We start from the raw sequence: 13200 nt of genomic DNA, 5'->3' as shown, positions 1-13200 counted from the left end.
CGGAATGGCCCCGGGCTCAGCACGACATGGCACGGCTCGGCATGGCACCGTCCGGCACGGCATGGCTGGGCTCGGCACGGCCGAGACCCAGGAGCTCAGGCAGCGTGCATCAGTGTGCGTAGACGCCTCGGTTCTGAGCCCTCGGGCTTGGCTCCCTCTGCCCACCCGCATCTGCCCCAGCTCTGCCCTCTCCGTGCCTCGCTAGCCCTGCCCGCACAGCCAGGATGCGGCCCCGCCGTTCTCCCCTTGGTCCTCCCTGCCTTTGGCAACCTAGCTCCGCTGTGCCTCGGATAAGATCTTCCTTCTCATCCACACTTTCGAACCAGGAACGAACTGCTAACTGCATTTTCAGTTCAGTGCCTGCAAGGGGCTTTTTGCTGTTCCCTTGAAAAACCTTTGCAAAACCTTGTTTTGCCAGCCCTCAAGGGGATACAAGTTTGGAGCATAAATTAATTCGCGGGAGATTGCATCAGTACTCTGGAGAAATGCAAAGTTGCCTCTTCGAGCTTTTCAACTCTCTCTGCCCTCCTCTCAGCAGTATGGTTTGCAAGCAGCTTTGCGTCGGTGGCCACTGAGTGAAAGATCAGTTATGTAAGGACATGTAATAGAGAAATATTAAATTAATAACAAGACCAGTTTTCATTTCACTGTGTGGTGTGTTGTCAAAGGCCCAGCTTCATAAAGCAGCTTATGACACAGGGAATGAGGACTCCCTGGGTTTTGCAACGTGAAGCAAGTGGGGTTCGCTTTGAGGGTAACTGATTCTTCTCAGACCAGGCACCTTAGGAGACTAAAATATACCTGGTTCATATTAGTGAGGCTATTCAATAAAATGTTGCTCGAGTGTAGCAGAACCGGGTCACCTTTGCAGCGTTAGATTCCATTAAAAGACCTGTAAGATCTACAAGTGAGAATACACCTCCCCCAGGACACAACCTGAAGTTCCTCCACCGCCAGCCCCTATTTATATCCAAAAGGCATTGGAAGAATTTAATGAGGGTGCAAACTGATCATGCTGAGACTTTCTTTCCAACTGAGACAACTGGGGTGGCAGGGTCAGGCAGTGGGACTAAAGTGGTGGGTGAGGCAGTGGGAGAGGGTGGGAATCAGAGGCAGGGGATAGGAGGTGAGGAGGTTGGGGGTAAGGAGAGAGACCAGCCTTCCCCACCAGAGGATGGTGGTGGTGTGAGCAGGGGAAAAATACGGTTCGCACTGCAGCTTGCTAAGTATCGAGTGTATCCTCTGACTGGTGTTTGAGACACTCTCATCAAAACAATAGCAAGAATTTTCTCATGTCTTTTTTTTTCCCAAGTGTGGACTAAACAATGCATTTTCTCTTGATCTAATTTACTTGAAACTCTATAGTGTAATTCCCCCCCTAGAAATCAGCCTGACTCTATCTAGGTTCAGACATCCTTCCTAGAAAATTCCAGTCCCTGCAGGCAACACTTGGCCAACTAAAAGAACAAACAATTTAAAGCAAGCTGCCGTAACGGAGACTGTCAGGCCACCTTTATCACAGGTGATGCTACCAACCCAGTCGGAGCAAAATAGAGCATCCTATTTTGCACAGCTACATCAGTGGCTACCGCAGCAAAAATTTACGTTACAATATGACTGTGGGAAGACAACTCGGGTAGTTTTAACTGCTGATAGGATCAGATTAAGCGGGTAGAAAAGAGCAGTGGCAATGCTTGGCAGGCCAGCCCTGGGTGGACTCCTGGCCCCCACTAACCTCTGCTAATCCACAGGCTGGAATCAGACTTTCAGTTCATTCCCAATACAGATCATGAAACCCATCAACAGCAAGGGCAGGCAGCAGATTTACAAACTACTTGGGATAAAATTAATTTGTTACACTGAAAATGCCCATTTGCATAGTTTTTTGTTCCTTCTCATGCCCATGCCTCATTTTAAGACATAATCTGAAAAAGTTATGCAAAGTCTCCACCTAAAACAAGGAAGGAAAATTAAAAACAAAACACTAAAAGAAAACTTTCAAGTCATGAAAGACAGGCCGGGGGCGGGACACATATAATTCTGGTTTCTTGGATCTTAAGTTGCCTAAGTCTCTTGTAAACCCAGCTGCAAAATAATCTGAAATAGATGGAACTTCATGTGTCCCTGAACACTAAACAATGTGCAGTTGCACCAGTCTGACACAGCATATTTTCCAACATTTAAAAACTTTCTTTCCCTTGCAGATGTGGTTGGATGGAGAAGAAGCTTCATGGCATCAACTCAATGTGCTTCAGTGCAATCATTAACTGGATTTGAGTTTTGCTTCCTCTGTAAAATACATAATCCTATAGGGGAAAGCAAAGCTCCCTCTGTAAAACAGAGCCTGATTTATAGTACTCAGGGATTCCAAAGTGGGTGGAAGGTAATAGAGTAAGAGCTAAAATACATTATTTCTAACAAGGGGGGGGGAGGAAGCCTGGAGGAATGGAGACAGGAGTTGCATAACTAGGCTGGTACTTGCACCCACAGACCATGTGGAAGGTTAAAGTCAAAACAAGCCCATAAGTGTCTCCAACACAACATGGGCAGCGTTGGTTTGTGTGGTGCAGCTGTGCTAAACCCCGAGCAAATTCACTGGCCTCACACAACAGCAAGCAAGAGGAGAATCAAACCCAAAATTTCATTTCCATAAAAATGAAAGGAGCTTGAAACACAGGGCAAAAGGGGAGGGGGAAAGAGAGAGAGACTAACACTAACTTCGAAAGTTCCTGTGCTGATTTAATTCTATTCATATGAAAGATTTGATAACTGAGGATGAGAGGTCTTCCAGGATGAGAGGTCTTACAAGAGGAGAGGCCTTCCAACAAAAGTATCTGCTTAGAAACAAGCAAAAAACATGTTCTGCTCTCCTTCTGAGTAGGAAATGTAAGTAAGTAAGAAGTCTTTTTTTCTCCCTATAAAAATTTAAATTTTCTCTTCCCCGCCAGAAGAGAAAAAGTGAAATTAAATCAAAAAAGTCACAGTAGATTCCAGGTGATTTCTGTGCTAATAAGTTCAAACAAACAAACAAAAAAGTAATCCTTTTCTCCTACTTTGTTTGTTCAGATATCAATGAAATAGTTTTTTAAATCTCTTTTTGTGAAAACCAGCCATTTTTAATGAAACCCCAGTTTGGGGATAAAAAATGACTCTTCCCTGCCTGTGTCCATAATGACTAATTGGGCTACAGCAACAGCTTCACATGCAGTGGAGGTCCTCTCGTCCTGGGCTGAGCCTCTCTGATGTGCTCTGAGTAAGGAGCAACATGGCATCAAGCCATCCAGGGGCTTGAGGGTGACCTATAGCAAGCCTGTCCCACCAACACTGATCTACAATCTCTTTTTGTGGCACAGTATTGCCTGCCTTTCCACACTGGCAGCGAGCATGGGGCGCAGGTAGCTGTCAGTAGGGGCAGCGGCAGCCTGGTGACAGGCAGATGTGCAGGCAGGTGAGAGCTACAGATGCAGGAAAGTCTGCATGTCATAGTTATCTTGAATCTCCCTAAATGTGCAGCTGTGGGAAAGGTGACAGCAGGAACTGCCTGGGTGTCTGTTTAGCAACACAATCCGTGCAACTTGACTGTTGTTGGTACCTGGAAGAGCTCAGCGAAGGCACAGAAATATGGGGAGCTGTGCAGCAGCTGCAGCTCTGACTGCAATAAACAAGGCACCTGTTCCTCCTGCTCCCTCTTCTGTTTTGCAGAGAGGCTCCTTCAGTCTTCAGTGCCACACAGGCCACAGGAGGAGGGGATCCTCCTTGTGTAAAATAGCCTTTAGCCATCTTGCGTTGCTGTGGTATGACTTGCTGTTCTGTTCCCAGGTTGCCTTATCTTGAAGACAAGGTCCTCTCTCACTGATTAGCACAAGGATTCATTCCTCTTCATCCCGCTCTCTTATTTTCAGTGCAAAATGCAAGCTGCCTACTCCTTCAAATAAAGAGATATGGGCTAGAGCAGGATGCCCTGCTCTGCTAGTGAGCTGCGGATCTGGCTGCGGAGTAAGCTTGCGCTACAATTTTCTCAACTGTGCTTTAATTAATTATCACGCTGCCGGTAGTGCCTGCCAAAGTCAACTCGCTGTCTCGCCAGACACAGCTTTCAAAATGCAATGCCAGGGGAGAGACATTCCTGCACTCCTTTTGGGGTGGTGGTTAGGGGAGTGTAGTCCAGCTCCCCACTCATTGGCCATGGGGCTGGTGTGCTGATCAAGTATGGTCCCCCTCGCTGTACCTCACGTGGTTCCCAAGCCCTGCCTGCAGTAGGTTAAAGATGACGTTGTCTGAAACTTTACACAAGGTTATGAAAATGTGCAAGGGCAGGGGGGAGAAGGAGAGAGAAGAGCTCTTGCCAGACTGATAGTGCTCAGTCCCAGCGGTGCTTGGGCACCCATAGGGGCAGGAGCAAGCCCCTGCATCTTGCCAGCCGGGTGCCTGGTGGAGAGACTTCAGCGTCCCCTGCTTTCCCTTGTTCTTCTCCTACGGTTTGCTAAACCCATATCTCTAACCATGGGAACAGAGCCTCCTCACTCAGGTCCCAGCCTGGCAGTCTGTGTCCCTGCTTGCCAAGGGGAGAGCAAGTAGCGTGAGAGAGCAATGCACAGCGTGGCCTTTGTGGGAAAATGTGTGTCAATTCCATCTCTAGAAATGTATCAGGGAAGAGAAGCCACTTCTCTGGCCTCTGGGCTCTCCAGCGAAGGAGAGGATAATCGCACACTTTCTGCTTTTCCTTTATTTTGTTCTGCAAGGCTGACAGATGGTGTGTGGTGCAGCCAAGGCTGGATTCCAACTTGTATCTCCTTCGGTCGCTCGCAACTTACTGAGAACAGATTCCTCCTTGGGCTGACATTTCCATCTCATCCCAAAGGGGATTTGTTTTAATTTTCATTTAAAGTTTAGGCTGAGTTAGCATTTCTGCTCTGGGATTTTGCAACTGGTAAGTAAAAACTCTTTCCTGGCCCAACACTCCTGCTGTGGACATCCAACCCAAGTGCTCATGGAGTGAAGGGTGTGCTCCCAAAGGACAGTTCAGCCTGCCTGTACTCAAAGCACACTTGTGCAGTGCCTCCAGGGACTACAAGGGGTTCCTGCAGTGATTTTGTGCTCCTAACTTCTATGTGCATCAATTTTTAGGTCTCACAGAGCTTTAAAAGGTTCTGAGCAAATACTGAACTCAGTTAGTGAGCTGTCTTCAAACTATGAACAGGAAACAGGCCAAGTTTGCATATGCACAGTAAAATTTCCTTGACTGGTCTATTTTATTTGCCACATGTAAATAACCAATAAATAGTATTTCTTTCCACTCACTTCTTTATTTGTGTTACTTCACTATCTTCACAAGTATGCTAACACTTTGTAGGAACATGTACAGCTGCGGTCGCTGTCCCAGAGATATTCCTGCCAAAATTAAGACATGGCAACAAAGAGGAGATGTAAATGAGGGGAAGGGGAGAGGGAGGGCGGGGGCTGCAGCAACAAGATCGCACCATTCGTCAGTCGACCCAAATCATCATGCAAACTATGGGAGGAGCTTGAAACATGGCAGACTTGTTTCCTTGGTCATGGAGGGCTTCAGATCCTGTAGACAGGATCCTCCAAGTTGGAAAATTACATTTTCCCTGGGGGCCCTTCATTCAGAGAGCGCCTGTGAGGGAAGTATGTCAACTTGGCCTTCAGGGCACCAAATGATGCCATCATTGTCATCTGCTCATAGCAGCCACAAATCTGGGGAAGCTTTTTTCTGTTTTTAAAGTCCCAAAGAGCTCAGTCTGGCACTCTTAATGTGAAAAGCACGCGCCTGTCACTGGAGGCACTGCCACGTGGCATGCCAGAGAAGAGGCATATTCCAGCTCTTGCTAGAGTCCAAGGGCACCAGCCCTGGGTGTCAAGGGCAGCCCCAGAAGGAGAAAATACAGCCAGTCCACATCAAGGTCCTTTCCACCAGCCAGAGCACACACAGAGCAGATGGAAATTTGTCTGGTTTGATCGTCTCTGACACCATTTTCCTCCTGACTCACTCCTGCTCTGCCCCAGTGCTTCCCTGGGGCCGTAGCAGACATCAGTGAGGCCCTGTTGCTGCTTGAGAGGAAACCACTGGCAGCAACTCCTGCCCTCTGCAGCTCCTAAGGGCATGTCTAAGCACTTTACAGAGAGAGTAGGAAGCTGAGACACCAAAGATTGAAATGGCCTGCCCCGAGGCTGTGTAGAAAGTCAGGAGCAGAAAGAGACCCAGAGCACAGACTGCCTTCGGCAGGGCAGGCTCCCCACCCACTGGCCTTTCTAAGGGGTGTAAAACCAGAATAAATAATGAAAAGCAGGAAGAGTATTTGTTGCTGCCGTCTCCTCTGGATGCCAATGATATCAGGCTCCACTAGTGCCTTCGCCTCCTCCACATTCACATCTCCCAGCGTGTCCTTGAAGTCCATTGGGGAATTTTTGTTTTCATGTCTAGTGGTGAAAAAGTAGTCATGTGTGTTTATACACAAGTCTGCAGTTGTGTAGATGGTAGGACGCCAAACAAAAATGGCTATTCTTATAAACCTTCCTGTTTACTTACTATGGCAGCTACCTCAGTAAATGTCCCTGTGTTTAAAGTTATAAAAAGGCCATTCAAGGGATCACTAAAAGGCTTAGAAATCTCTGAGGATCAGACTCCAGGCATGAATTAGGTAATGGTCGTATTAGCATAGCCTGTTTTTCTGAGGCAGCTGATAACGTTGTAACTAACCAAACTATGACATAAATTTGCCCAAGGAAACAGGCAAAATAGCTCTGTAGGTTGTTTCAAATTACTTATCCTGCGGGAATTTTAAGAATTCCTGTTAAATAATTAGGAACATGCGAATTTGATTTCCAATCGGTCTGATGCCATGAGAACTCTGGGACTGCAGCTTTTTTAAGGAATATTGGTTCCTTTGTTGTTGAATGAACTTCTTCCTCAAATTTTCTAGGGTCATGATGTTTAAAGTCATTCACATCCTTAGGTATTGTGTTATATTGGAGTAAGACCTAAGGCTTCCAGGCCCTTGCATGTAGGAACATAAAAAAGGTTTTTTGACCTAAGACAAACATAAAAAGTTTTTTTGACCTAAAAATCTTGGGAAAATAAAATCAGCTGGAGAAGTTCCTAGTACATACAGTGCTGTGGACTCACACAGCTGAGGTGGGGATGCAGATGCAGGGAAAACTCCCTTTGACAAGCGGGAAGGTCCCAGGAACACGTCTGCTTTGCTGGTGGCAGCGGACCCCTGCACCAGCCGCCCACCAGCCCCCCAGACCGCAGGATGGGATGAGCTTTTGCTGGGCAGGGGCCCACACTGCTGGCTGGGTGCCGCCTCCAACAGCACGTCCATGCTGCACCAAGGCCTTCGTTGCTGGAGCTAGGCTTTTTCTTTCCAGGGAAAATAAGTTATTAACTGTCCACTGCTGTTTTACGTTTTCCTCCAAGCATTGAGGCTTTCCTGAGGCCATTTTGATGTAAACCTGACAAAATTTTGTTTTGCACAAAATTTCCCACAGACCACCAAAGGGCCTCAGTCTTCTTGGCAGTCAGCCTTGTCACTCAGCTCCTGCTGGATGCCTCAGCTTGCCTCCAGCCCAGGACCAAACAGCACGTTCCCATCTAGCAGCTGTAGCACAGGTTGTTATGCAAAAGGCAGTTTCTATCTCTTCTGCGTGCTCAGACTGCTCCTGACAGAGATGGCTTTTTCCAAGGACATCTGCATTTACCAGTCATGGGCTACTTCTGGAAATGCTTGGCTGTGTGATGCTTAGGCACCCTGGAGGACAAAATGCTGGACTCTCTTCGGCAGCAGTCCTGACCTAGACATGATCTTGAATTCAGGTCTTAGAAATGCCATCTTAAACGGGTCGTAAGTGCCACTGCAGAAAATGTGAGGGGATGCTGGGAATGGGATGACACTGCCCTTCCCCACAGGAGAGGGGGGCTGTGCATGAACAAAGCCCATGCGTATCTGATCTACCACATGGACAAGCAGGGGTGCGTCCAATTGCATACATATGTTTTAACCCTGTGGTTTTCTACAAATGCTGTGGTTGAGGTATAGGATTGAACTGACAGGCCTGAGAAGAAGCTGTAGAAAATACACAGAGCAGAAAGAATGAATGCCACTCAGTCTAGCTTAAAAACTGCTAGGCTTTCTTTGTTTTGTTTCAAAAGACAAATGCTGGGGTAATTTTTATTTGCCTTCTGGTCTTTGAGGTTTAACATTCTCATCATCAAACTCTTCTCTGTGGCCATGAAGGCTAAACATTTACTCTTCTGTAATGCAAGCTGTGAGTCGTAAGTAATTGCAGGACTGGAAGAGGAGTCTTACATAAACTACTTGCTTCCACGAAACTTGCCCTCATTCCTGAGAGCTTCAACCCCTTTTAGGATTAGTGAACAGTTCACAAGCTGCCCCTGGTTTTCTCTTGCTTGTTAATCTCCAATCAGATTTACTGAATAATTCTTTTATCATTTATTTATGTTTGCCAGCAAACTAGTGGAAAGCCACCCTCTGACACCTTCAACGCTTCATATCTGGATATTGTGGTTTGTCATCTCAGCCAAGCAGGGATCTTTTTGTTGTTGTGGCCTGTGTATTTCTTTTCCTTAACAGCCTGGAGAGAAGAAACCTTTGTAAAAGAAAGAATTAGCCTCAAAGAAGCTTCCACCTGTGGACATGGAAAAAATGGTTCCTATATAAAAGTTTTCCTGTCACAAGGGAGATCTAAAAAAATTCTTCCCTTGTGTTTTAGGGGCATTACAGGACCCTGATTAGAGGGGAGAACCACCCTGTGAGTTGCTTTGCAGGCAATTGAAGAGGACAGTCTCGACCCTGTTTGGTTCTGGGCTGTCACCTTTATTCCTTCCCAAGATAAAGCAGAGACAGACAACAGAGCAAACAAAGCTAATGGATTAAGGCAAATTTGGGCTGATTAGGCATGGTAAAGGAAGGAGTCAGTGCTCCATGGATAATTCACAATGAAACAGCTGCAGGCTTCTCTTTCGAGGCAGAAGTAGAGCTCAGCAAAGTATTTTCAACCTAAATAGTTCTTTGCTTTGAAAACTTACGTTATGACTCAATCACAGTATTTTGCAGTTTTGTGCTGAATTAACTACATTGCTCAAGATTAAAAAATAATGCCACCCAAACTTTTTGTTTTGACACTTTGTAAAACAAAACACTGCTTTTTAAAACTTTCTGGTTTGGAACCTCCTTTCAAATTTGTTTTTAAAAAGTAGACAAGGAAATGGCCACCCAGCTCTTGAATCAAATTTGAATATTGAACATTTTTTGATTTAATGAGTAATTAATGATCACTGGTGGTGGTGAGTAGTTGTGTTTGGCCTCAGATAGGTATTTCGGCTGTAAGTTTTTTTGTTTCACTGAATGTTCTCCTGCATCCAACTACTTTCCATTCAAATATCCCACATAAATCCACAAAGACCAACTCAGCTGCTCTGTGCCCTGTGCAAGTACCAGTCTCAGAGGTGCTAAGCAGCTATGAACTCAGTCCAGCTGACAGGGTAAGACACATGTCCTTTCCTTTTGCTGGAACAGTACTAGCCAGAGAAGTATACTACAAACGTGCCAGCTTCCCTGATCCTGGCAGAAAAATATCACTCCTAATGGTAACCTACTGCTATACGTCTTGGTCTGTGTTTTTGGGATCTCTGCAGAAGATCACTTGTGCTTGTACAGAGAAACTCAGTATCACAAACATCATTAATCAGACATGCTCCCAGATATCTGGGACTTGCTGCAGGCAGGACGCATCGGGGCTGTTACTTTTGGACTTGCCCACACTGGCAGGTCTCTGTGTACAGATCTATGCATACAGGTGCATGATTCATGCTCTGAATGAATGCTGCAGGACCAGCCCTTCCAATTTGCCTTGCAGCGCATTAGAACAACAAGTGGCCAGTTGTCCACTTTCCTATAGAGTGAGGCAAGAACAGGTCTGTATGTATATGATATATTTAGTCTTAAATTTACCTGGACATTTTAAATTTTTGCCTCTGAACTTCCAATTTCCTTTCCCTTTCCAATTTTAATTTTTCTGAAAAAAAAAATACCCACAGCATTTTTAATTTTTTTTTTTTCAAAAATATTTCTATCCCCAAAAAGTAATTTCCAGACCTTTATAATAGCAGCATAAATTCAAAAATCTGGAAACTGAATCTGAAAATGCAAATACATGAAAAACACAAATGATTTTTTTATAATTTGGCATCTGTATAATTGTCAGATTTGATCTGTCTGGAAAGGTATTTTCTTCTGGAATAACACACTAGATACAGTAAATCAGCTCTGATCAGCTACTAGTAACTTTGCAATGGCTGGCAGTGAAGTCTAAGGTTTCCTTATAGTGAAACAAGGCCTTTTAGTAGATGGCCTTTTTTCCTGGCCAGACGACCCTCCTTCTGCAACGAAGGGTTTACATGTGTGGAAACAAAATCTGGTACCTCCTCAAAGAGAAGAATCACTGCTTTTCCTGATAGAGTTTGCAAAGGAACTGGTTCATTCCTCCCAGCCCAACCCATCAGTAGATTTTGGTCCCGTTGAAGCACGGGGCTGGGAGCATTGATTGACTTGAGCAGGGGGCAGTATTAATTTCCTACTGGGGGCCTACTGAAATATGTCAGTGTGTGTATCTGTGCCTAGTTACTCCTTCTGCTGCGCTCTCTGATGCTCAGTGGGAAATCCTCTTCCTTGAACTTTTTACCATGGTTGGATGCTGGCATAGAAAGCGAGAGACTTACAGCAATGATATATTATTACCTTACCACCTGTCATCTGATATTACAGTGTGCATTGCAAAAGCTAAGTTTGCAAAACCTCTATAGGCTGGGTCGCCCCAGGAACTGGAGAAAGGAAACAGTGTGGAGGAAGAAGACTTTTGCATCCCAAAACCGCATATGAAATTTATACGGACAAAGCCCTAGGAAGGCATGGCCTCCGGGAACGTGTGAAGTGTGCAACAGTTGATGAATCTGGTACGTGGTGCCTGGAGGTACCTAAGCCTTTGTGCCAGCCAGCTAACGAGCATTACTCATGTGGACTGGTGTACCTGCCAGCCTTCTCTTAAGCACCTGTTCTTGAGGCAAAATTTTGGGCTGGCCCAACAGTGATGTAGCCTGGTCCATCCATTGGTCTGTGTCACTTGTAGCACTCCTGTAACATCCAACCCAAAATTCAAATACCAAGATGTATACACTAGCCCTTGTGAGAAGTGTCGTGAAAGGAAGTTCCAGCAACTCCAGGGCCCCACCAACTCTGCAAAAATACAGTAGATTCATGCAGAAGTTTGCTACTTTTTATGCCAAATAATTCTTGCAACCTCTGGATGGCACAAAGGAGGCCTTCCATCTACCCGACATGAATTCAAGTAGGATCAGTTCACTAGCTTTATGTGTTATGTCTGCACAAGCTGAAAACAATTCTGGCCTTTTAAAATATTCAGGATATGTGGTCAAACCAGGAGACAGTGTTTTCATGAAAAAACTTTATTTCTTGCTAAAATTAAAAATCCCACTGAGAATAGAAGTGCATAAATTGTAAATTCAGTTATTAATTTCTTTTTCTGACAAGTCCTCTTTTTTTTTTGGTGGCTATTCATTCTCACAGTGCTACCCAACCTACCAAGCAAATTGGCAAACTGTAGAGCTGGAGTAGATGCTCCTAGTGCTCTTGTGACAAGCCCCTTCTTTCAGCTGTCCTCATACAGGTCTGTATTGCATGAATACACCCCTTTTCTAAATCTTTTTCTTGTGTTGATCACTTTTCTGCCTTGTTCTCACTTGAGAACATGGCTTTCTCTTTCAACCCACTGAAATCAAATTTGAGCTTAAGGGTCCTTGCACTTGGGTAAACCATCTCAATAAATCACTGCCTAACAACCCAAGAGGAGAATCAGGCCTATTCCCCTCTAGCCTCAAACTTGCTTAAACCCCAGCCTGATGTTTTGTTCCAAGACCTTACACCATCCTTTCTCTCTCTCTACACCCACACCCATTGGAAAATTAACCTCTTCCCCAAGGATAGAGAAGGGCAATCTAAGTCCCTTGGGAGTCCAGCCATGACCTTTTTAAAAGTTAGAGGCCTTTCCTGTCTGACACAATGCCCTGGAGGGAGTACACAGCTGAAATTGCATGAACTGAGCTTGCCTTGCAACCAGCCCAGCCAAGTGATTGCTAAATGCAACTCAACATCCACAGCAGATGCTTATCTACAACTTGCAAACACCATCTGTCTGTGATGAATCTGGGGGCTGGTGCAGCTTTGGGGACAGGTATTTGATGCAAGGTTGATGTGCACACTGAGAACTGAAAACACTGCATTGTAAAACTACTCCTTGAATACAGCTGCAGCGTGTCCTCACCACCTTCTAAGACTTCTCATTCGTTACTTAGGTTTGTGCATTTTGGTTATATCAAGTGTTTGTATCTGTCTCCACATATGAAAATATAAAAGAAAGAGGGTGTTATGCTGGAAACTAACTTGATTATCTGATACCTTGCCTGTGAAACCTTGTCATGGATTTCAAGCAGGGCCTCCAAGGTGCATTAAGCCCTTACACAGACATGCCCCGATCCAGCACAGAGTTAGCACACTGAAGCATTTAAGTGCATCATAACTGGAAACACATCAACTTCATAAGACTTTGGTTGACTGAAGACCCAGCACACAGTGAGGTCTGCTGAGAAATAAGCAGAAAAAGAGAGTCTAAGTATCATGTCTTGCATGTTTTGCCCCCTCTCCCCCGGTAAAGGGGCAGCAGTCACCACTTTAAGCCCCTCCAAGCCCCAGAGTGCCATGGCAAACAGCCCGGATCGCAGCCCTTCCCACTCACATGTTCAGCCCTGTAAACCCCAGGAGAGTCAACTGGAGGAACTCTCTGGGACAAAGATGATGCTGTTGCTGTCTGTCCACCTACTCAAGTCCCTATCACCAACTTTTCACAGTTGCTTTCTACATTTTTCCCTTGCTCCTTACCCCTCAAGAATACAATTCAGTCCTCAGAAAGTCAAACACAAGCTCTAAGAGCTGTTCAGCTAATTCAGCCAGAGGAAGGTTCCAGTTGTTTTTCTTGGATGACATACAGGATTCGATGAACAAGAAAACAAAACAGTTTTAGGGCCTGATCTAACTCAGAGAGTGCTCGCACTCCACTTTTCAGCATGCTGTCTGAAAAAGGATG

The sequence above is a fragment of the Aptenodytes patagonicus genome, chromosome Z, assembly GCF_965638725.1.
Source record: "Aptenodytes patagonicus chromosome Z, bAptPat1.pri.cur, whole genome shotgun sequence".
In the NCBI taxonomy this organism is placed as follows: Eukaryota; Metazoa; Chordata; class Aves; order Sphenisciformes; family Spheniscidae; genus Aptenodytes; species Aptenodytes patagonicus.
This window is presented reverse-complemented; position numbering follows the sequence as displayed.